We start from the raw sequence: 25132 nt of genomic DNA, 5'->3' as shown, positions 1-25132 counted from the left end.
ATAATCACAAGGCCAGCCAAGAGAGGAGATATGAGATATTTCTCAAATTTGCCTCCCTGAAAATTCAAAGGCTATGGGTTTTAAGGGTATTTTGGTGGGCAGGGGGCTGGGGAACTGAAACAATTGATTGACTGAGAATGAAATCACAGAGGTGTTGAAACTGTCTTCATGCAGCTGAGTCAGTTCCCAGGAGGGAGTCACAGGACCAGTTGAGTCAGTTCCTTGCTGTGGGTCACAGATCCAGGTGGTGTCTCTCGGTCTACCAAAATGCTAAATCTGAAAAATATCTCAATGACAAATTATTTAGGTTTCATGATAGTGATGTCATCTATAGGGGTGATTGGGGAAGTTACAAATCTTGCAACCTCCAGTTATGTGACTCTGGGGCAGTAAGCACTATAGAAAAGCAAGCTAAGCAAGTAATGGCATGTTGTTGTTTCACTGTCCCTATTCTTCAGCAAAGTTCAAGCCCCTATCCTGATTCTAAGCTTGTGGCCTTTTATTAGTTTTTCAAAGGGCAGTTTTGATCCCCCAAAAAGAAGGGGTTAGTTTTGGGAAGAGAATATTATCACTCTTGCTTTAAAGTTAAAGTATAAATCCCTCTCATATTTAGCTTGGCCTACATGAAAAAATGAATAGAGGCAGTTAGCTGGCAAGGTTAGAAGGAGGATAGAGTCACCTATGTTAGATTTCTCTCACTGTTACAATTTTGCAAAGGCAGTTTCAGGAGCATGGCAATTAGATGCTAATCTCTTTTCGGTCTGTTTGATTTTTCTAGTGGCATGGGCAAAGCAACTCTGAAATTATTTTATTTTATTATATTTTAGACAGAGTCTTGTTCTATTGCCCAGGTTGGAGTTCAGTGGCATGATCTCAGCTCACTGCAACCTCCACCTCCCAGGCTCAAGTGATTCCTGTGTCTCAACCTCCCAAGTAGCTGGGATTACAGGAATGCAAAATCAGGCCAAGCTAAGTTTTGTATTTTTAGCAGAGACAGGGTTTCACCATGTTGTCCAGACTGGTCTTGAACTCCTGGCCTCAAGTGATCCACCCACCTCAGCCTCCCAAAGTGCTGGGATTACAGGCATGAGCCACCATGCCTGGCCTGAAATTATTTTAGATTATAGTAGGATTGGGCAATTCAGCCAATGTGTTGATATTGTTGGGAGTCAGGTTCTTGTTGTGGAGGATGAAAGGTAACAAACATGGAATGCCAGAAGCCAAGAGTTGGAATTGGAAGTATGAAGGTAAATTCATGATTCCTGAATTATATACATGTATGAATGAACACATGGATGTATGTGGGTATACTGATATGTGTATGGAGGTCTGTGTGGAAGTGTGTTTGTGTGTCTCTATAACCTATTTTCTGTCTATAACCTATCCATTATCTATTTATAACCTATCTATAATCTCTATCAATCATCTGTCTATAGTCTATCATTTATCCATCTATTTAGCTATGATCTATTTATCTATTGATATATTTCCTGAGAGGGTAAAGAAGCAAAAACAGCCCAAAATCTTGGTCACTATTACCATTGCCAAAACAATTTAGGGCTCCTTGGAAAAATGGTTGACTCCAGGCTGTGGCAGAGTGAGTACAAAATGAGCCAAGGGCATCTTGTTGTAACGAAACATAAGGAAGTGCTCAAAAAAAAATGATGCAGGAATATCTCAAGGGCACAAGGGCCTGCTTTAAGGTGCTCCAACAGGCCAAATCTGGGACAATTTGAGTCGACAAAATAATCGAATAGAATGATGAATTATAAACCACTGGAAGAAATAGAAATTCATGAGTCCACACCAATAACAGACAGACAAATAAGTGGGAGTGAAGGGAGAGCTCTTGTCACAGTAGAATTCTGAGGACCAAACGGTAAAGGTGGAAAGCGTCTTAAGTTGAGAAATCATCATTCTTCAACCATCATAGTAAACATTGGTCCGTGCAACAATCTTTAATGGAAGATATACAACTTACTTAAGTGCTTTATTCTGGCCTGGAATAAATAATGCATAACCTGAATCTTCTCATGAAGAAATATCAGATAAACCCCAAATGAGGACCATTCTAATACAAGGATAAAAGATGATAGAGTAAATTACTTTAAATGTCCATTTTATAAAAGTTAAAAAAAAAAATGCCCAAAGAAAGGTCTAGGTTAAAGGAGACTGGAAAGATATGACACATGCAATACTGATCCCAGGCAAGAATTATGCAATTATTACGGGAGGAGGATAAAAAAACTCGACTAAAACCATTATTGGGGCGACTGATAAAATTGAACAATGGATAGTATGTTAAATTTACTGACGTTGATAACTAAACATTTGGCATTCTACTATAAAAATGTTGACAGCTAAACCTTTGGCATTCTACTTTCCTCTCTTCTCTCCCATTTGTTTAGTTAGTTATCTATTTATTATCAGCATGGACTCATGATTGTTCATTCTTTCTAAGAACATGGGCTAATGGATTTTTATATGTTTAAGTGCTTTCAATCACTGCCATCATTCTCCTTTTGTGGGCAAATTGCCACAACTTTCACTTGTGAGAGTCCCTTGAAGGTTGGCTTTTGTGTCCCTTAATCTTTAATTATTTGTAATAGTTTTAGTGTTTAATTTTTTTTTTACTTTCTGGCACACACACACAGAGACACATAAATACTCCAGGCAAACATATCCCTTCCTGGCTCTTGCTGGAGAGAGATACTGGATACCATTTCTGGGCTCCCCATGTGTGTAGGGAGGTAGCATTGCTGTAAGGCCATTTCAGTAGTCAGAGCAGGACAAGGTAACTTTTCATAAAAGCACAAATTTATATTGATATCTCCAGTTCAGTTTTTTTTTTTTTGTTTGTTTGTTTGTTTGTTTGTTTGTTTGTTTGAGACGAAGTCTCGCTGTGTCTCCCAGGCTGGAGTGCAGTGGCGTGATCTCGGCTCACTGTAAGCTCCGCCTCCCGGGTTCACGCCATTCTCCCGCCTCAGCCTCCCAAGTAGCTGAGACTACAGGCGCCCGCCACCACGCCCGGCTAGTTTTTTGTATTTTTAGTAGAGACGGGGTTTCACCATGTTAGCCCGCATGCCTACCTAAAAATTATTTTTATTCTAGTAATTGTACTTGCTTTTTTATTATACTTTAAAAATCTCAATTCTTAAAAAGTAGGTGATTTATATGAAATGTAAGGAAAGAAAAATGATAATAAAGATACCAACATCATTATGAACAAACTACTACAGAATGCAGCTTTCAAATTTCTTGTGAGACTCCTTTTGTCTTTAGAATGAGCCCCTCTAAGAATGTGTAGTCAAATCAGCTTGTTCTGAGATGACTCATGATTTCTCTGTCTGTGTGACAGTAGAAGGACTTCTTTGGTAAGCCATATGATCAGATTATTTCAGTTTGCTTTCAGTTTAAATGTGCTAACATTCTATTAACCGACAGATCTAGGTTCCTAGAAGATGGTGGCTGTCAGCTACCAGCCTATTCTTGGTGATACTCAGTTACTAGAGAAGAAGGGAGGGCCTCTGTTTGATCATTTCGAGACAATAGAAAAATTTGAGCAAAGTTTTATTTTACCACCATCTGGTCATCTCAAGGACTTCATGCCTAATTTTAAGTGTAGAAATTCTCTGTTCTTGTTGGACAAGCCAATTCTGTTTCCTCCCATTATTATTTAATAGTATTAAAAACCCACATGCCTCCACATACTTAGCTAAATTCTAAATCTACTGTCATGTTTGAAAGTTTTTAAACGGTCTTGCTTTCTTTCCAAGCTGCAAGCTCTTTCTTCCTCCTTATAAAATGCAGTGTTCCTTTAGCAACCTGTTGTCATGCTCTGTACTATAATGAGGTTCCAGATAATCCTTCCTCTTCTCCCCTTTCCTCTCCTTCAAATACTCACCACCTTGGATAATAGCAAAGTCCTTGGCTTCAACCTCGATTCCTCTTTCTTGTCTCTTGTCTGTCAGCTGCTAAATAAATTTATGGGAGGCTACTGTTTTGGAGTAATCGCCTGCACTGGCCCCAGCAAACCAGAGCGAATCAGTATGGAGTCACTCGTGCTAAGTGCCACATAATCAAACTAAACCTTGAAGCAGGCCAGCCTTCCAAAAAAACAGGAGATTCATAGCAACCGATCAGAAGAGGACATGTACCTTAGCCACATGATAAGGAAGTCCCTTCTGATTTAACCTTGTAAGGAAAGTAACTTCAATAACCAATCCTTTTTTCATTCCCTGTTTCTGCTTTCTTCAGCCCTTTCTGCCTATAAAGATATATACATGTATATATACACATATACATATATAATTATATATACTTATATATATTATTATATTATATGTAAATTATATATTATGTATTTACAATATTATTTATATATTATATAAATTATATATTGTATATTATATGTAAATTATATATATTATATATCATTATATATTATATATAATATATATAACTGTATACTATAAGCAAACTGAAACATCTACATATATATATAATTTTTTGTTTTTTAGACACAGAGTTTTGCTTTGTCACACAGGCTGAAGTGCAGTGACACTATTACAGCTCACTGCAGCATTGACTTCCTGGGCTCAAGTGAAGCCTCCTGCCTCAGACACCCAAAGTGCTGGAACTATAAGCATGAGCCACCACACCCTGCCTTCATTATATTTTGTAGAATGAGGTGTTGCCCGATTCTGGAATTGCAAATAAAAGTCAATTCTATCTTTAACCTAACTTTGCTGTAATTTTGTTTTTTGACACAACAAATATAAATAATACTGGCCACATAACTTATGGGGCCCCATGCAAAATAAAAATGTGGGATCCCTTGATGGTAAATTGTTCAGAATTTCAAGATGGAGATGGCAGCACATTAAACCCAGGATTTGCCTTCAAAATAGATCCAGAACCTGACTCCTCACCATGCTTACTGCCACTCCCCTGGGAGCAGGGGAGAATTTGTCTGTGGTCGTCCATCCCCCACTGCTCGAGGGTCACCCCATGGGATGTTTACCCTCTCGCACAAGTAAGAGCACCGCTGGCTTCCAGTCAGGGTCCCACTGGGTTATTTGCTGTATCTGTAGCCAGCGTAAAAGGCTGGTTCAAAGCATGTGAGACAGACATAAGAGGTATTGAATATAGCTTTAGAAAAATACAGCATCTAACTCTCTATATTTTTACCCACCGTTTATCATCTTTTTCCAGTACACTGTAAGCATAAGAGTGGAGACTTCTGCCTGTTTTGCTTGCTGCTGTATCTCTCCAATGCTCAGAACAGTGCTTGATACACACTTAGTGCTCATCGAATGTTTGTTGAATGAATGATTGGACCAATTATTCCATCAACTGACTACAGTATTGGTGTGACTTCAGAAACCACATTGGTTTTTTTTAGTTGTTTGTTTCATATTTATTTTTTTTATTTTTGTGGGTATATAGTAGGTGTATATATTTATGGGATACATGAGAGGTTTAGATACAACTATGCAGTGTGAAATAAGCACATCATGGTGAATGGGGACGGATATCCCCTCAAGCATATATCCTTGGACTTATAAACAATCCAGTTACACTCTTTAAGCTATTTTGAACTGTACAATTACGTTATAATTGACCATGGTCTCCCTGTTGTGCTGTCAAATAGTAGGTCTTATTTATTCTCTCTGGTTTTTTTGTACCTATTAGTCATCCCCATCTCTCCCCTGCACCTCCCCAATACCCTTCCCAGCCCCTGGTAATCATCCTTCTACTCTCTATGTCCAAAAGTTCAATTGTTTTGTTTTGAATTTTTGGTCCCACAAATAAGTATTGATTTTTTTGATTTTTTGATTTTTTATTTAGTTTGATTGTTTTGATTTTTAGGTCCCACAAATAAGTGAGAACATGTGATGTTTCTCTTTCTATGCCTGGCTTATTTCACTTAATGGCTTCCAGTTCCATCCACATCTTTGCAAATGACAAGATCTCATTCTTTTTACAGTTGAATAGTACTACACTGTGTAAATGTATCACACTTTCTTTGTCCATTCATCTGTTGATGGACAGTTAGGTTGCTTTCAAATCTTGGCTATTGTAAACAGTGCTGCAACAAACATAGGAGTGTTTGTGCAGTATAGGGAGTATATACTTCCATATACTGATTTTTTTTCTTTTGGGCATATACTCAGCAGTGGGATTGCTGGATCACATGGTAGCTCAATTTTTAGTTTTTTGAGGAACCTCCAAACTGCTCTCCATAGTGATTGTACTAATTTACATTCCCACCAACAGTGTACAAAGGTTCCCTTTTCTCCACATCCTTGCCAGCATTTGTTATGGCCTGTCTTTTGGATAAAAGCCATTTTTTTAACTGGGGTGAGACGATATCTCATTGTAGTTTTGATTTGCATTTCTCTGATGATCAGTGATGTTAAGCACCTTCTCATATGCCTGTTGAACATTTATATGTCTTCTTTTGAGAAATGTCTATTCAAATCTTTTGCCCATTTCTTTGATTGGGTTACTAGATATTTTTTCTACAGAGTTATTTGAGATCCTTATTTATCACAGTTATTAATTCCTTGTCAAATGGGTAGTTTGTGAATATTTTCTCCCTTTCAGTGGGTTGTGCCTTGACTTTGTTGACTGTATCCTTTGCTGTGCAGAAGCTTTTTAACTTGATGTGATCCCATTTGTCCATTTTTACTCTGGTTGCCTGTGTCTGCGGGGTATCGCTCAAGAAATTTTTGATCAGATCAATGTCCTAGAGATTTGATCAGACCAATGTCTTGGAGATTTTCTCCAACGTTTTATTGTAGTAGTTTTATTTCACAGTTTGAGGTCTTAGATTTAAGTCTTTAGTCCACTTTGATTTGATTTTTGTACATAGAGAGAAAGAAGATCTAGTTTCATTCTCCTGCATATGGATATCCAGCTTTCTCAGCACCATTAATTGAAGAGGCTGTCTTTTCCCAGTATATGTTCCTGGCACTTTTGTCCAAAATGAGTTCACTGTAGGTGTATAGATTTATTTCTGGGTTCTCTGTTTTGTTCTATTGGTCTGTGTGTCTGTTTTTATGCCAGTACCATGCTGTTTTGTTTACTATAGGTCTGTAGCATAATTTGAAGTCAGATAATGTGATTCCTCCAGTTTTGTTCTTTTTGCTTAGGATAGCTTTGGTTGTTCTGGTCTCTTGTGGTTTCATGTAAATTTTAGGGATTTTTTTTTTTCTATTTCTGTGAAGAATGCCATTGTAATTTCATAGGGATTGCATTAAATCTATAAATTGCTTTGGGTAGTATGGCCATTTTAATAATATTGATTCTTCCAATCCATGAACGTGGAACATTTTTCCATTTTGGGGGTGTCCTCTTCAATTTCATTCATTTCTGTTTTATAGTTTTCATTATAGAGATCTTTCACTTCTTTAGTTAATTCCTAGGTATTTAATTTTATATGTGGCTTTTGTAAATGGGATTACTTTTTTAAATTTCTTTTTCACATTGCTCATTGTTGGCATATCAAAATGCTACTGATTTTTTATGTTGATTTTATATCCTGAAACTTTACTGAATTTGTTTATCAGTTCTAGTAGTTTTTGTGTGGAGTCTTTGGGTTTTTCCAAATATAATCCATATCATCTGAAAACAAGGATAATTTGATTTCTTCCTTTAAAATTTGGATGCCCTTTATTTCTTTCTCTTGTCTGATTGCTCTAGCTAGGACTTCCAGTACTACATTGGATAAAAGTGGCACAGTGGACATCCTTGTCATGTTCCAGATATTAAAGAAAAGCCTTTCAGTTTCTCCCCTTTCAGTATGACATTAGTTGTGAGTGTATCATATATGGATTTTATTATGTTGAGGTACATTCTTTCTATCTCCAGTTTTTTGAGAGTTTTTATCATGAAGAGATATTGAATTTTATCAAATGCTTTTTCAGCATCAGTTGAAATGATGATACTTTTTTTGTTTGTTTGTTTTTTGTTTTTTGTTTTTACCAAGGAACCACATTGTTTCAGGGGCATCTAGTAGATTGGGCTCCCTTCTTGATTCTTCAACTAAGGAGAACCAATCTAGCCTAGAGTTAGAAACTGAATGTCTTATTTTTATGGGTCACTAGGAAAGATATAAGAGATGGGGACAACACAGACAGAGAGAAACTCAAGTTGTGATCCCAGCCTTAAATGCAAAGAGCTTTCTGAGTTTACCCTGTTTGGGGACAGAGCAAGGATCCTCATGTGGCTAAGAGGAGGCAGACAGGAGGAAAGCAAGAAGCCACCTCACCACCTGCACACAACAGCCTCTTTCTGAAGCTTCCCTGAGCTGCTTTCAGATTCTCTCACAAATTGTTGTGGCTCTGAATTTAAAAATAAGACTTAGTAATTTACAAAGGCCCACATTGCAGGAAGAAAGAGGGTGGTGCCATGATAGTTCCTAAATGTATTAAAATTATAAGCACAGTTTATACGAAAGAACGCATAAGATAACTTCCAAGAGTTGCCATTTAGAGTCCTCGATGCTCAGATACCAGGAGGAGGCTCATGGTATCAGGAGGGGGAGTCAGGGTGGAATCTGAAGTTTGCAGTCTGAAGTTAGCAAAGACTCCAAATGCCTTTTGAGTGAGTTGCCAATTACATAAATTCGAAAGGAGTCACATGGTGTTCATCTAATAAAATATTGAGTTTCTGTAATTTCATTGAGACTTAAATTTTCTATCACCACCTCCACTTCTCTTTTCTACCAAAATCTTACCCACCCACCCATAACACGCAGAAGGCCATATTAGGTTAATATTTGCTACTAAGAAAAACAGAAATGAAAAAAAAGAAGCTGTTTCTTAATGATTTAGTGATTTCCACTCCAACAACAACATGGCGCACGGTGTGTTTTGGTGGAAGGATCCTGCCTGTCAAGCGATTAGCCATGCATCTGTTGCCCTCAAAGGAGCAGATTGATTTAGACACTGTTACAGGGCAGTGGCCAGTGCACCTCGGAATGCATGGTGTTTCCAGGCTCATGGCACTGGCCTCTACCATCAGAAATTCCTGGAGTGTGCTGTGAGCCGAGATCTCCATGAAGGATGCAATTAAAAGGGGTTACACTGACAAATAATCTCCTACAGTCAATAATAACCTACAGTCTAACCATTTCACCTGTTTAAATTACAAATTCACTTCACAACTTCTCATTTTAAATCTGAACACATAAAAGAAAAAACCATCAATTGATATTTGGCTAAAAAGTTCAAAATTCTTACGTATCTGCATTCTCCAATCCAGTATTTCCTTGCTACCTATTTCAAAGAAATTATTTGAAATGTAAGTCAATCTGTATGCTTGTAAATACTCCCACCTTAGCCTCCCAAAGTACACAGTGGTGGTTTCAGTTATATAAATCATATAACCATAAAATGTATATGCCAAGCCAAGAAACGTTTTAGGATAAAGGGAAGGTGTAAAACTAATTGGCATTATGTAGTTTCTTAAATATATATATACATACACATATATGTATGTATTTTGTAACTAACAAATTGGTTTTTAACATGGTACACATAAAATAAAAGAGGTCTAGTTGCAAAATATTGTAAAAATTGTTTTTTCTAAAAAATAACATATTGGTCTATATTGTAGTAAAAGTAAAAAGAAAAGCTTTCCTGTAATTTAATTTTTTTTTTTTTTTTTTTTTTTTTTTTTTTTTTTGGGAGCCGGGTCTACCATCTCCCCACCAGGCTGGGTGCAGTGGCTGATCCACTGCAAGCTCAGCCTCCCGGGTTCCGCCACTCTCCTGCCTCAGCCTCCCGAGTAAGCTGGGATACAGAAGCCGCCACCAGGCCCAGGGTAATTTTTTTTTTGTATTTTTTAGTAGAGACAGGGTTTTCACCCGTGTTAGCCAGGATGGCCTCGATCTCTGTCTCGTGATCTGCCCGCCTCGGCCTCCCAAAGTGCTGGGATTACAGACGTGAGCCACCGCGGCTTATAACTCCCAATTTTAAACAAGAGTTTTATCTAAAGATTTTTAAAAATATAGCATGAGGGAACATCTGGCATGTCTCTATACTTGAATAGGTTCCATAACCAATGCATTTCTAACGTACTGTCACATCAACAACTACATGGACTTGCAGCCTTGGCAGATAGGCCCACCTTGGAAAGAGACGTCGCGGTCCCAGGCAAACCTCCAGCTGACTGCTGTCCTGGCTGACATTTAACTGAAATCTTGTTAAAGACCCCTAGCCAGGAATGCCAAAAGGCCCTTCCAAGTCAATTCCAAATTCTTGACCCCCAGCAACTGTGAGAGATAATCAACATTAGTTGTTTTAAGCCACTCCATTTTGGGTGATTTGTTACTCAGCAATAGACAACACAATCAACTTGCCATTTGTTTTCTGCTGCCCCACCCCTTATTTGTTCACTGGTTCATGTTTCCTGTCTTTCTTGAAGTAGTAATCGGTTATTTTCTCATTTTCTCTCCTCTATTTACATTCTAGCTGCATCTCTGTAGTATGTTTTTTAGGGGTTACTCAACGGACAACACTAAACACCCACGACTGACAAAATGTACGTTGATTAAACAGTATTCTGCCACATGTATAATGCAACATTACACATGATACATGTGACATTGTACATACAACATTTGCTTCTCCATCAGCACTTGGTCTCTATATTGATGATGAGCAGTGAGTGATGATGAGTTTTTATTATTGCTCCCAGTATATCATATGTCTCTTTTCTCTGGCTATTTTAAATATTGTTTTCCCCCTTTGTCTCTAGTTTTCAGCAGTTTTTATTTGGTTTGCCTTGATGTGATTTTTTTGGGGGGTGGAGGACTTGGGGTGATGAATGTATTCATGCAATTTGGGATTCCTAAATTAGTGGGTTAATGAGCTTGATCTTCCCATGAATATATGCATGTTTCATTAAACACATGTATACTCCATCTTTTCCTCCTCTTCTACCTCTGGATACCATATATGTGTGTGTTAGACCGCTTGGTACGGTTAAACACATCATTGAAGTGCCATTCATTTTTTGCCATCTTCCTTATCTTTGTGCCTGTGCTTCAGTTTGGAAGGTTTCCGTTGTTCTTTCTTTAAAATCACTGATCCTTTCTTCTGTTACATCCAATCTCCTGTTAAGCCTATCCAGTGAATTTTCTACTTCAGATATTGTACTTTTCACCTCTGAGATTTTCATTAGGTTCTTTTTATAGCTTTCAAATCTCTCCTGAAATTTCCTTCCCCCTCCATTTATTATATTCAGCTATTCCTGTGGACTGTATAAGCATGTTTACCACAAGCATTTCAAAATCCTTGATGCTGAGCCCAGCGTCTGGGTCTTTGTGAGTCTATTTCTAATGACTAATTTTTCTTGACGTGAGTCATAGTTTCTTCACTTATTTACTAAATACATTCCTGTGCCATGATTTATTAATTTAGTAAGAACATTGGTTTTCTATGACCTGTACTCCACTAAAATGTGGGTTCATATTTACCACAAAAAAGTTGTATCTTCAATATCAATTTTTAAATTAAATTTACAATAGCATCCACAATTATTTCAGATGTTTTATTTCCTATGGCATAAACTTCTAAAAAGCTAAGCTTTGTGCTGATTCCATGAATTAGATTTAAAAATTAAATACTTTTTATTAATTAATTTTCTATTTAAGGTATCTGATGACCCCAACAAAACCAACATGATGTGACTGATTTTGAAGTTCTTTGTCTGAAAAGGGAGGCCACATAATAATAGATATGGCTTGGCTTGGCTTTTCATACATGCAAAAAATCTAGAACTGAAGAAAAAATTGATTTAGAACAGCAGCCATTTGATCTAAAAAGTCATGCTTCTTAAAGTGATGTCTTCATGCAGCTTCTGTCATCGTGTCACTCTGTCATTAATTTTTCACCTTTGAGCACCATGTTCTTAAAATAACTGCTGACTTTTAAAGCAAAAGCTGATGATTTCTCAGCAATTTTTTTTTTTTCTTTTGGAGACTGGTGGCCTTTTAAAAACTTCATGTCTCCGAGGTATGCCATACTGCTCGTCCTTCAGATTTAATCATGTGTTCAAGCTGGCACTCTACTCACTGCACATGCATCTCACACACTGTTAGACAAGCCCACCACTGGAAGTGCAAAGTGGTGTTCTACCCATCTCATCCCAGCATATTTTTATGGAATTATTTGTCATAAGACAATTAAAAGCTGAAAACCCAGGATAAATATATGGGAGTCCAGGACACTAGGATCATCATGAGGCAATTGGGACATATAGTCACTCTATGTATACATATGCCTTGCAAAGTTATCGTGAAGATGTGGCTGGTGAACTTTTGCTCATGCTCCAGGATTCCATTCCTGCACCATTTGCTGGTATCTGCCTTTTCACCCCCCGTGAAGGTTCAACCATTGAGCTACTGCTGTGCTGAGGCCCCAAAGTTGTGGGTCTGGGCATTCTTTACTGTGCCACATTTTCAGTGGCATTCACTATGTGGAGATGACACCTCATACAGATTTCTTCATGTTCGGGGGGGAAGTTTCAGTGCTTACACACAAGAAAAGGGGACTGTTCTTTGATTTTTAAGGTGTATACCATTTGATCGCATCTCTCCCTTCTGTCAATACAGATTGTGCCCACAAAACTCAAGTTGTTCCATAATTTATTATGTTCACTGTTGTGCATAATAGAGTGCTACAGCTTGTCATTTGGCATTAGTTCTTAAAGGGTTGGTGTGGCCCATATATGTAAATCATGCACCGCACATGCATGCACACTCTGAATAGGATATGATCTCTGCGGTGACAGATGTCACCTTGCGCAGTGGGAACCTCCATCTCTAAGAGGTTTTTAAAGTAGATATACATCTTTGATGGGGACATTAATACTTCATGAGCTTGGAAATACTGCTTGAGGGAAGAGTTTCCGTCAGTTTCCAGTACCCATTAAAATTCATGTGCGAATTATTCTGGGGAGTTTTTAGTTCGTAGTCCGTCAGTAACGAGTGAGACAGCTGGATCACATGTGCCATAGAGGGAAAGCCCTTGCATAGCCGATTCTGTGTAATATGTTCTACCACTTTAAGTTTTGGGGGTGGTAGTTGTTAATTGTTATGAAGTTGGTAAAATTTGGAACAAACATGCTTCAGGAAGCACAAGTATAAACAATAGATAACTCCCTAGCTTTAGGAAGTTAAAGCTAAGGCTTTTAGGAGGTGTTAAAGCCTGGTTTCGACAGCTGAGTTTTGCCATAAGAGGCTGCTGTTGACAACCTGCTTTAGGAATTCACGTCATCCTAATACACTGCACAAATTCCAGCCCTGCCTAAGTTGTGCTTGCCAGAATAGAAATGTCACAATTGTATATGCCTATTACTGGAGCAATAATTCAAATCCAGCTAAACTCGCCATATATTTATTGAGCATTCACTCTGTGACAGACCTTGCATTCATAGCTGGGGAATCACAAGGGTCAGATATGGTTCTGACCCTGAAGGAGCCCACAGTCTTGTAGGATCCACAGAAGAAAAAAAATGACAGTAGAGTGATAGCATGTAATGTATATGTAAGCAGAACAGGGGGAAAAAAGGTAGGAATGGCACAAGCAAGGGAAGCTTCTAGAGAGTGGCCAGGCTGCACCATGATCTGCAGAATGAAGAGAAAGTCTAGAAGCCCACCAGGCGGTGGTTGGGGGAAACAGTGTTTGCAAAATCAGCTATATCTTCACCCTTTTTGTGAATTAGGTAGGCCCCAAGTAAGTAAGGGAATAGCTGGGAGTGCCCACACACTATTCCATTCAAGGAAAGGTAAGACATGGGAAAGAGGAGAAAGAAGTGGTCATTCAGGGTCATCCTCAGGCACTTGGGCTTTATCCTGAAAGGAGGAAGGTGAATGCTTGGATGGAATTACACTGGCAAGTGTAGGCTCTTCCTGCAGATAAGGAAGTGGAGGATAAAAAGGCAAGCACCCGTGCAATGGCAGTTGGCTGCCAGGAGGAGTTCCAGCCAGGGGGGAGGGAGAGGAAAGGGGAGGGGAAGGAGGGAAGGGGGAGAGGAGGGAGCCTTCTCATGCCGCTCTCCTGGTCCCTCCTCCGCTCTCCTGGTCCTTCCTCCGCTCTCCTGGTCCCTCCTCTGCTTTTCTGGTTCTTCTTTTGCTCTCCTCCATCTGTCCAGCCCCTGCCAAGCTGATTGCATGGCTATTTGGGGAGGCATCATGGAGCCCACTCCTTCCTGACCTGGCCTCCACAAGGCAGTATCCAAAACTTGGAAATAGACAAGCGGTATACAGGTGTCACTCCGCTCATGATGGTTGAACTTTATGACAGGGCAAAACAGTTCAGTAGAAAGCAGGACCATAGGACTGGGTGTGGTGGCTCATGCCTGTAATACCAGCACTTTGGGAGGCAGAGGGGGGGTGGATCACCTGAGGTCAGCAGTTCAAGACTAGCCTAGCCAACATGGGGAAACCCCGTCTCTACTGAAAATACAAAAAATTAGCCGGACATGGTGGTGGGTGCCTGGAATCCCAGCTACTCAGGAAGCTGAGGCAGGAGAATCAGTTGAACTCAGGAGGTGGAGGTTGTAGTGAGCCGAGATGCACCATTGCACTCCAGCCTGGGTGACAGGGTGAGACTCTGTCAATAAAAGGAAAGAAGAAAGACAGGAAGGAAGGAAGGAAGGAAGGAAGGAAGGAAGGAAGGAAGGAAGGAAGGAAGGAAGGAAGGAAGGAAGGGAGGGAGGGAGGGAGGGAGGGAGGGAGGGAGGGAGGGAGGGAAAGAAAGGAGGGAGGGAGGGAAGGAGGGAGGGAGGGAGGAAAGGGAGGAAGGAAGGAAGGAACGAACGAACGAACGAACGAATGAACGAACAAACCATAATCGCTGCGAGTCTGGACAGTCATGAGGGTAAACAGCAGACACTCTAAAGGGTACTGTGTTGCCAGATGGTTTTGTTCAAATGCAGGCTAAGGTGAGTGTTCGGGCATGTTTAAGGTAGACTAGGCTAAGCTGTGATTGGTAGCTTAGGTACATTAAATGTATTTTAACTGAGAATATTTTCAGTTTATGATGGGATTATCAGGATGTGGTCCCATCATGAGCTGAGCAGCATCTGTTACGGGTGTTTTCTCACATCCTACTGGGCCAGCCCTCCACTCCTGGCGATTTTGCATTTTCTAGACCTGTGTCCTTTGTCCAACTTTCTATTTTCTATTGTTCGGGATAGTTTACAATTCTGTGAAGGTAGAGGTTACATTGTAGAAAACTGGGAAACCGGGAATAGGGCAGATGGTTCTTGTCCAGCAGCAGGGCAAATCGTTTCCACGGGGTAGAAAAGCTAACTCCGGAGGGTAGAATTAGTTGCCTTATATCTCTTAGTGCCTCAGCTTGTTTGTATCTTTTAGGAAATTCATTTCAGTATTTGTTTGGCTGAAAAACTCTAAAATGTCCTCCTCGAATTCACTTTTGAATCAGGATTAACATCTCATTAGTTCTTTCTTCATTTAAAGACTGAAAATTTTGGACTCAGTTTCATTTGATATTTGTATGAGAGTCATGGGTTTTGTTTTGTTTTGAAATTAAAGTTATACACTGTCTTCTTGAAGCAAAAGAGGAGAATTGGAATTCCTTATCGTCATACACAGCCAAGTATTTAGCAATTGCCACCTCTGTTCAGTGATCTCCCTCTTCCCACCATCCCCAAGCATGGTGGCCTCAGCTCTGACTCAGCTGGGAACTGGTTCCTCAATCAGCAGGAGTTAAAACACAACCTGTGATCTGATGTTGCCAAGCAACTTTGTAAGCTCTGTCCTGGAGGATTTCTGTGAAAGGCAGCCCTTTCCTTTTCCCAACATGTCCAGGCCTGAACAGGTGCCCCACTCCCTCCTCTCCCACTCCCTCTCATCCTTCTCCCCTCCCTCATTGTAAACAACACTACAGGAGACTTTCTCTCATTTATCCACCTGTGCACATGTGTGAGGCTTTCTCTAGGAAAGTATCAAAGTTTGAAATTATTAGATCTATGTGTGGACATTGCCATTATTTTATATTGCCAACTCACTATGCAAAGTAGCATGCTCCTGTATTAGTTGGCTCAGACTGTGTAACAAATACCATGGACTGGGCAGCTTAAATGATAGACGTTTTATTTCTCATAATCCTGGAGGCCAGAAGTCCAAGATCAAGGTGTCAGCAGGTTTGGTTTCTCCTGAGTCCTCTCCTCTTGGTGTGTTCATAGCTGCCTTCTCCCTGTGTCCGCACGTGGTCTTCCCTCTGTGTGTCTGTATCCTAATCTCCTCTTCTTATGAGGACACCAGTCATATTGGATTAGGGCCCACCCTAATGACCTCATTTTAACTTAATTGCCTTCTTAAAGACCCCGTCTCCAAATATAGTCACATCCTGAGGTCCTGGGGGTTAGGACTTCAACATATGAATTTTGTGGGGTACACAATTTGACCCATAACATTCCTCCATCCTAAGTTCCTATTTTTCAACATCCTTGCCAACACATAATTTTGTCAGACTTTTTAATTTTTGCAAATCAAATGAATAAAGTAAATAAAACCTAGATTGTTCTAGGTTTAATTGGCATGTTAAGATATAAGAAAAAAATACTCAGTTTTTCCTGTTACTGTCGCAACAATCAACACAGAATGCTTCACCTCTCTGGTCACCAAAATGTGTGTGGGGATTTCTCCTCACTGGCAACCAATCAATTCTGCAGCAGGCACCAGCTGAGTGTCTTCTTATTTAATTCTGGCACTGTCTCCCTAGACATAGCACCAGCTCCCATAGTCTGAGGGCTCAGTCCCACAAAACTACCCTGACTTCAGATGCCGTCACAAGTCTAGACTTCCATAACTTCTGACCCACCGGCTATAAATCAGATTTCCACAGTCCTCCCTCCGGTTAATTTGCTAGAGTGGCTCACAGAACTCAGGGAAACACATGCTTACATTTACAAGTTTATTATAAAGAATATTAGAAAGCACACAAATAAACAACCAGATGGAAGAGATGCATAGGTGAGAAAAGTGGGGTTGGCGAAGCTTGGTGTTTCCATGCCGTCTCGGGGTGCACCACCCTCCAGGAACCTCCCTGTGTTCTGCTCTTCAGAAGCTCACCCAAACCCAGCCCTTTTGGGTTTGTGTAAAAGTTTCTTCATGTAAGCATGATTGATTACATTACCGGTCTTTGGTGATCAACTCAACTTTCAGCCTTCCCCGAGGTGAGAGGGTGGGGCTGAAAGTCACAACAATCTAATCCTGCCTTGATCTTTCCAGTGACCAGCCCCATCCTGACTCTACTTAGAGGCTGCCAGCCATCGTTCAACTCGTTAGTGCACAGAAGACACTCACATATATATATATCACTCTGGAGATTCCAAGGATCTTTGGAGCTGTAATCAGGAAACGGAGAAGGAAGATCATATACATATTTCCCAATATATAACATCTAACATTGAACTACTTTTCTATTTTGCCCATTATTTTATTGAGTGGTTTATATTCCTCTTATTGGCTCATAGGAATTTTTAATGTATCTGGATACAAACCATCTGCCAATTGTATGCGTAAAAAGAAAATAAAATTTCAGAACCTTCCAAATATGCCAAGGAGAAAACTAGAAACTGAGTCACATGACCCAACTCTTCCGTGGTGCGTGATCATTGCTTCCCAACCTTTGTGTTGACATTTTATACATTAACCATACTCCCTATCCTCACACAAGCCTAGACTAAATGCCATGGAGATAGCCACCCTTGTGAGTGTTACATCTTTACAATAGAATATTCGGCAGCTCCCTTAGAGTGGAATCAATGGTAGCCAATGAAATCTTCTTTGTGTATGTTAGCCTTTGTATGAAAAATGCAGTTCTGTTCACCACCTTCATTTTTTGCATACATCAACAATCTTCATTTTTCCCCACGCTTTGTGCTTGAATGAACTCTTTTAATCGGATCCTGAGCCTTGTGATTATTGTAAGTTGACATGTGTTTTGCATTTACCTTCTACTAATCCATAACTGGTCTTTCCACTTGTTAACTGGTGTCTTTCAGTGAGCACGTTTAAAATATTAATATAGCCAAATTTATCTTTATGATTTGCTCTGTCTCTCTTGTATAACTAAACATCCCCTGCTTAGAAGTATTAAATATATTCTCTATGTTTCTTTCCCTATGGGTTTTAAAGTCTTGCTTCTTATATTTAGATATGTAATCAAAGTACAATTAATTTTTATACATGATGTGAAGATCCCATTTTCCCCCAGAGAAATAACCAATTGCTTCAGCTTTGCTTATTACATAGCTAACCACCTCCTTTCTGATTTGCAGTATCATGTCTTACACACGTTTTTCCACTTAAGTTTTATGAGCAAAATCAATTTCCAGTTTCTATTTTCAATTTCTTTTCCACTGGTTGACTTTTTGTCTCTGCACCGATGCTATCTCGTTGTTGTTGCTGCTGTTTACTGAGGATGTGTAAGTCTTTATATCCAGAACAACTTTGTTCTTAGTCTAAGCAATCTCTTGTCTAGTTCACAGAAACCCCCGTGGAGATTCTGATAACTATTATTTGGAATACACAGATAATTTGGGGAAGAATTGACATATTTGATTGACACTGTTGATTCTTCTTATCCACCAACCTAGGAATTCACCCCATTCATTTAGGTCTTCATTAATGCCTTTTGATAAAATTTGTTTTTTCTTCTTTCTCTTTGTTTAATACCAGTCTCGCCTTGCACATCATTTTTAATATTAATTTTCGGGTACTGATAATTTGGAGGTTCTTATAAATGTTGCCTTTTTAATAACATTTTATTTTCTAAATAGTTGTTGCTGTAGTATAAAAATGCAATTGATTTTCTTTAATTTTGGTTTATAGGCAATCCCCTTGCTAAATCTTTTTTTTTTTTTTTTGGGATGGAATTTCACTCTTGTCACCCAGGCTGGAATGCAATAGTGTGATCTCAGCTCACTGCAACCTCTGCTTCCTGGGTTCAAGTAAGTCCCCTGCCTCAGCCTCCTAAGTAGCCGGGATTACAGGCACCCATCACCACACCCAGCTAATTTTTGTATTTTTAATAGAGATGGGGTTTTGCCATGTTGGCCAGGCTGGTCTCAAACTCCTGACCTCAGGAGATCCACCCACCTCAGCCTCCCAGAGTGCTGGGATTACAGGCGTGACCCACCACGTGCAGCCACTAATTCTCTATTTCTAATAATATGTGTGTAGATCCTTTTAAGTTTTCTATTTAAACAAGGATGTTGTCTGCAAATTGATAGAGCTTTGTGTTTTCTATAACAATTCTTCTGCTTTTATTTTGTTTCCTTGTGCCTTATTGAACTAACCAGGACCTTCCATACAAGATTGCAGAGAAGCAGCAAAAGTAGACATTCTTTTCTTAAAGTCATTCTGCATTTAGAAAGATGTAAAGGATTACATAGATAATTACTATTTTTCAGGTTACAGAAGATTCCTTTGATTTCTAATTTTAAGAAAATATAATTTTTAGCTTATTGATGCTGAATTTTATCAAATGCTGTTTGCCCTTTTTTTAATCCATTGAGTTGATTATCTATTTCCCTTTGGTTTCTTAATATGGTGAATTTTATTTATATATCTTCTAGTGTTAAATCGTATGGTATTCCTGGGTTAAGCTCAATTCGTATAATATTATTTTTCAAATCACTGATGGATTAATGTTGCTTAGGACTTTTGCATCTAAGTTTGGGAAGACTGGTCAATAACGTTTTCTGTCTCATGCTTAATTGATATCAAGATTTTACTGGCCTTTTAGAAAGATTCAGAGAATATTTCCTATGTTTTTATTCTCTGGAATATTTTTATAATATTGGAACGATCTGTTATTTGAAATTTTAGAACTTACTACTTAAAATCCTCTGGGTCTGATGTTTTCTCATGAGAAGATTTTAAATTACTGATTCAATTATATTTATATATATATATATAAGGCTACTGAGGTTTTCTATTCCTTTTTAAGATTTTATTTTTTTCTAGGGGTTTACTCATTTCAACTAAATTTTCCAATTTATTGGCACACAGTTCTTTATAATATTTCTCATTTATCCTGGTACTTTAAAAAATATTTGTCTATCTTGAGGTAAAGCATATATATATATACATACACAGAAAAGCACAAGAATAATAAGTAACCACTCGATGAAAATGTGCAAAGCAAAAACATCCATATAGCCAATATTCAAGTCAAGAAGCAAACCATTCCCAGCACTAAGAAGATCCCTTCATTCTCCCATGTCACCCCCTTCTTCTTCCTCCCCAAATACAATGATTATCCTAACTTCTTTTTTATTTTTGAGATGGGGTTTTGCTCTTGTTGCCCAGGCTGGAGTGCAGTGGTGCGATCTCGGCTCACTGCAACCTCCACCTCCTGGGTTCAAGCAATTCCCCTGCCTCAGCCTCCCGAGTAGCTGGGATTACAGGCATGAGACACCACACCCGACGAATTATTTTGTATTTTTAGTAGAGATGAGGTTTCACCATGTTGGCCAGGCTGGTCTCGAACTCCGGGCCTCAGGTGATCCACCCGCCTTGGCCTCCCAAAATGCTGGGATTACAGGTGTGAACCACCAGGCCCAGCCCCTTAACTTCTAATATAATGGATCAGTTGTACTTGTTTTTGAACTTTATATAAATTTTACCATGCAATATGTATTTTTGTATTTATTTTTTCTTTCAATATTATATTTGTGAGATGTATCCTTGTTGATTATAGCAGCAATTTATTTTATTGCTATACGGTACTACTCTATATGCAAACACTGCAATTTAATTGTCCATTCTAGTATTGATGGACATTTGGGTGGTCTCCAATCTGGGGCGGCGGGTGGCGGTGCATTAGAAATAATGCTTCTGCGAATGTTCCTGTGCATGTCTTTGTGCATGGATTGCTGTGTCATAGGTAGGAGTATATCATATTCGATATTGCCAATCTTTTAAATGATAGGCATTTAGGTTGATGTACAGGGGCATCTAATTTGCTTTTGTTGTTTAACTAATGAGGTTGAGCATATACTCCCGTATTCACTGGCCTTTTTGAATCTCCTCTTTTGAGAAGTGTGTCTTTCTATTGGGTTATCTCTCTTATTCTAATTTATTTTCATGAATTTCCTTTGTCAGTTATGTCTTGCAAATTTCTTTCTTTCTGTGACTTGCCTTTAATCTCTCTCTTATTTTTCTTGTTCAACAGAGGTTTATAATTTTAATGTGGCCTATTTTATCAATATTTCCTTTTTTTTTCTTGTAGGTTAGTATTTTTTATTTTCTGTTTAATCTCTCCCTAGATCTAGGCCATGAAGACATTCTCCAATGATAACTTCTAGAAGCTTTATTGTTTTACATTTTGTATTTAGACCTATTCACCTAAATTATTTTGTGCATAGTATGAGACAGGCATTGATGAATTTTCTCCACATGAATATCAAGTGACCCAACATTGTTAATAAAAGGTCATCCATTCTTCACTGCATTACTGAGAGCTTCTTGTCAAAAATTAAGAGAACGTAAACCTTAGAGAGGTTTTTCCTTTGTTTTGTTTTCCAGAAGCCAATACTGAAGCAGGGATTTGAGGAGAAGTATATTGGGAATGAGAGACTGGGATTGGGAATGAGAGACTGGGAATGGGAAAAAGCCAGTAAAGGATGCAGTATTCAACAAGTTACTCTATGGGCAACTGAAACTTGGTCCTGCTGGGAACGTTGTGAGAATGCATAAAACATACACCTCAGAGAGCGATGGAGCGGGGTGCATACCCACCAACTCCTGTCAGCCTCTGGCTGGGGGACACCTCGGACTGTTAATCCCCTAGAGCCTCTGGGCTACCCCATGCACAGACAGATCAGATCAGGTGGCTGAAGAAAGTCTCTCCGCTGCTGGGAGTTAAGCTAGTGAACAAGGCAGTGATAAGCTGAGAAGGTCCCAGTCGGTACCAACACACCAGCTCTAGTGACTGATGACTACCATGTTGACAAATCCAACAAGTGCTTGTTACTTTATCCTTGTCTCCCTCAGCCTCCGGGCTGAACTCGCTGCAGCCAGCTCAGAGCATCTGCAAGCCTCTGGCTTTCCTCCGACCCAGAGGCTTTCAACCATGGGGGATGTTGACCCCACCCCAGGAGACATTTGGCAATGTCTGGAGACATTTTTGGTTGCCAAAAGTGGGGAGAGGGTACTACTGGCATTGGTGGTTAGATGCTAAGGATGCTGCTAAACACCCTCCAGCTCCCTCAAAAGAATTATCCAGCCCAAAATGTCAACAGTGCCTAAGTTGAAAACCCTTGCTCTCGTCTCTCTACTAATCTCTCTACTCCAGTCACATCCTGTGCAATTCTCCCTCCTACGTCAGTCAGAGCCCAGCTGGGATGAGGATGAAGCACACAGGACACTGAGGGCACAAAATATATGAGGAGCTATTAGGCTATTTTGCAATTAAACAATGCAAAACATTCAGCCTGCAGGATGCTGAATGTTGCTTGATTTTCTTAAGTCATGTAGTAGTAGTTATGAAAATGTAAAAGTAAACAGAACTATTTTTTGAATAATATAATTTTCCCTAACAATCTGGAAGGCTTTACCATGGTAATGCCTAATCTGTTTCACTGCCGTTCTGGGTACTGTTGTTGTTTAGAAACCTCTGTTGAAGAAGCCCTAATGTAACTTTAGAATCTCACAACATTGAAGTGGAAGGGGTCTGTCATGGACTAAATTGTGCCCCCCAAAATTCATATGTTGAAACCCTAACCCCCAGTCTCATGGTATCTGGAGACTGAGCCCATAAGCAGCTAACTAAAGTTAAATGAGGTAGGAAAGGTGGGATTCTAATCCAATGGGACTGGTACTCTTATAAAAGGAGGAGGATACACAAGGTCTCTCTCTCTCTCTTCCTCCCTCCCTCCCCACCACGTGATGACACAGTGAAAAGGTGGTCGATCTGAAAGCCCGGAAGCAAGCTCTCACCAGGAACCAACCATGCTGGGACATCTAGCCTTAAGAACTATGAGAAAAGAAAATTACACGTTTAAGCCACCCAGCCTATGATATTTTATCATGGCAGCCCAAGCTGACTAAGGCACAGTCTCATGGGTCCTGCAGTCAAACTCTCACAGTTTGCCCATGAGGCAACTGCTCCAGGACACTCCTTGACTTTCTCAGGGCTGCGTGGTGACTGCTTGGTAAATATGGGGTTCATAGTTACTTCCCACCGCTACACACCTGATTCCACCATCCGCATCCCAAGTTGAGCGCTGGTATAGAGAAAGGCGGCACAGCCCGCTGACAAGGACAGTCCAAACCATCGCAGTGGGGCAGCAGAGAGTGGAGCAAGTTAGCCTCTAGATCTTCTCTAAGACCTTCTCGGGATGATGTCTAAGCCATAATTGTCTTTCTTGCAAATCTAACGCTGGGTTCTGCAGATCAAGGTTCAGGAAAGAATGTGAACTGGCAGAGGCAGTCGGGAGCTTTGGGTGTGGTGTATCCTGCACTGCTCCACGCTCTTGGTTGTCTGTGATGTGAGACGCATGGGGGCAGAGCCAGGAGGGCAGAATGAGGTGACCCAGAGGGACATTGGAGCTTCCTGAAGCACAGACAGGTCCTCCCCTGCCCAGGTGGCAGCATTGCATCACACGCCCATGGGTGGGTGCCAGTGGCCTCTACTGGTACCAACCCCACGTCTGTCCAGCAGCCACGGAGATGATGACTCTGCTCTGCTTTGCACCTGAGCTGACTCCCTTCTGTCAGCTTTCATGTGGAGGTGTAAAGAAAAATCACGTTTTGCCTATTCTAATGCCTAGACCTTAAAAATCCTTTGGCAAGTCATAGAAATTCCAGTTGTTTGCTTTCAACACAATTGAAAGAAAGCACAAGGGTATTATTAGCTTATAGATCATTAGAAACTCTGTGTGATTTTTGACACAGAAGTTTAAAAGAGTTGAAATAATTGCGTAACATTACCTGAAAAACACTTCTCAATTCCAGCTAGTTAACTATGTGAACAGTTTCTCAGGGCTTACTTCCATAATGAAGAAAAATAAACATTTAAAACATAGATAATATTTAACCATTGATAGAAAAACAGATAGAAAAACAGCTCAAACCTGTGTATCTCATTAAAAAATACATTTTTGTCCAGGCACAGTGGCTCACGCCTGTAATCCCAACACTTTCAAAGGCCAAGGCAGGTGAATCATGAGGTCAGGAGTTTGAGACCAGCCTGGCCAATATGGTAAAACCCCGTCTCTACTAAAAAATACAAAAATCAGCTGGGCTTGGTGGCGCATGCCTGTAATCCCAGTTACTTGGGAGGCTGAGACAGAAGAATCGCTTGAACCCGGGAAGTGGAGGTTGCAGTAAGCCGAGATCGCGCCACTGCATTCCAGCCTGGGCAACAGAGACTCCATCTCAAAAAAAAAAAAAAAAGGAAGAAATACATTTTCACTAATATTTTAATGTTTTGGGTTTAATAAATATTTAACAAAAGGACTATATTTGTGAATGAATGTTGAAAACATTCAATACCTATTCGTGACTTTTTAAAAAATTCTCAGTGAAACAGGCTTTGAGGGAAAACCTCTCAACTTGAGAGAGGATCTAAAAAGTTTACAGCTAGCATAGCTAACAGTGGAAGACTGGAAGCTTTTCCTCTCAAATGTGGAACAAGGTATACATGTCAGATCTCTCTACTCTTAGTCATAATAACACTGGACATCCGAGCTATAAGGCAACAAAATAGAATTAGAAAGCACATCAATCAGAAAGGAAGAAATAAAACCGTCCCTATTTGCAGGTGACATGATCGTCTACCCAGAGAGCACCAAAGAAGCTACACAAAACTTCTACACTAATGAGTTCAGCAAAGCCACAGGATGTAAGATAAACATTGAAAAATCCATTGCTTTTGTATACTGACAAAGAACATATAGAAACTGAAATTAATATTAATAACGTAATGCTATTTACAATTGCTCAAAAATGAAAGAAACACTTAGATGTAACAAAACATGTCTAGTCCTAGTATACTAAAAACTACAAAATGCTGATGAAAGAAATAAAAGATCTAAATAAATGGAGAGATATACTGTATTCATGGATTAGAGGACTCTA

This window comes from Papio anubis, chromosome 4 (genome assembly GCF_008728515.1).
Source record: "Papio anubis isolate 15944 chromosome 4, Panubis1.0, whole genome shotgun sequence".
NCBI classification, from domain to species: domain Eukaryota; kingdom Metazoa; phylum Chordata; class Mammalia; order Primates; family Cercopithecidae; genus Papio; species Papio anubis.
Note: the sequence above shows the minus strand (reverse complement) of the source record.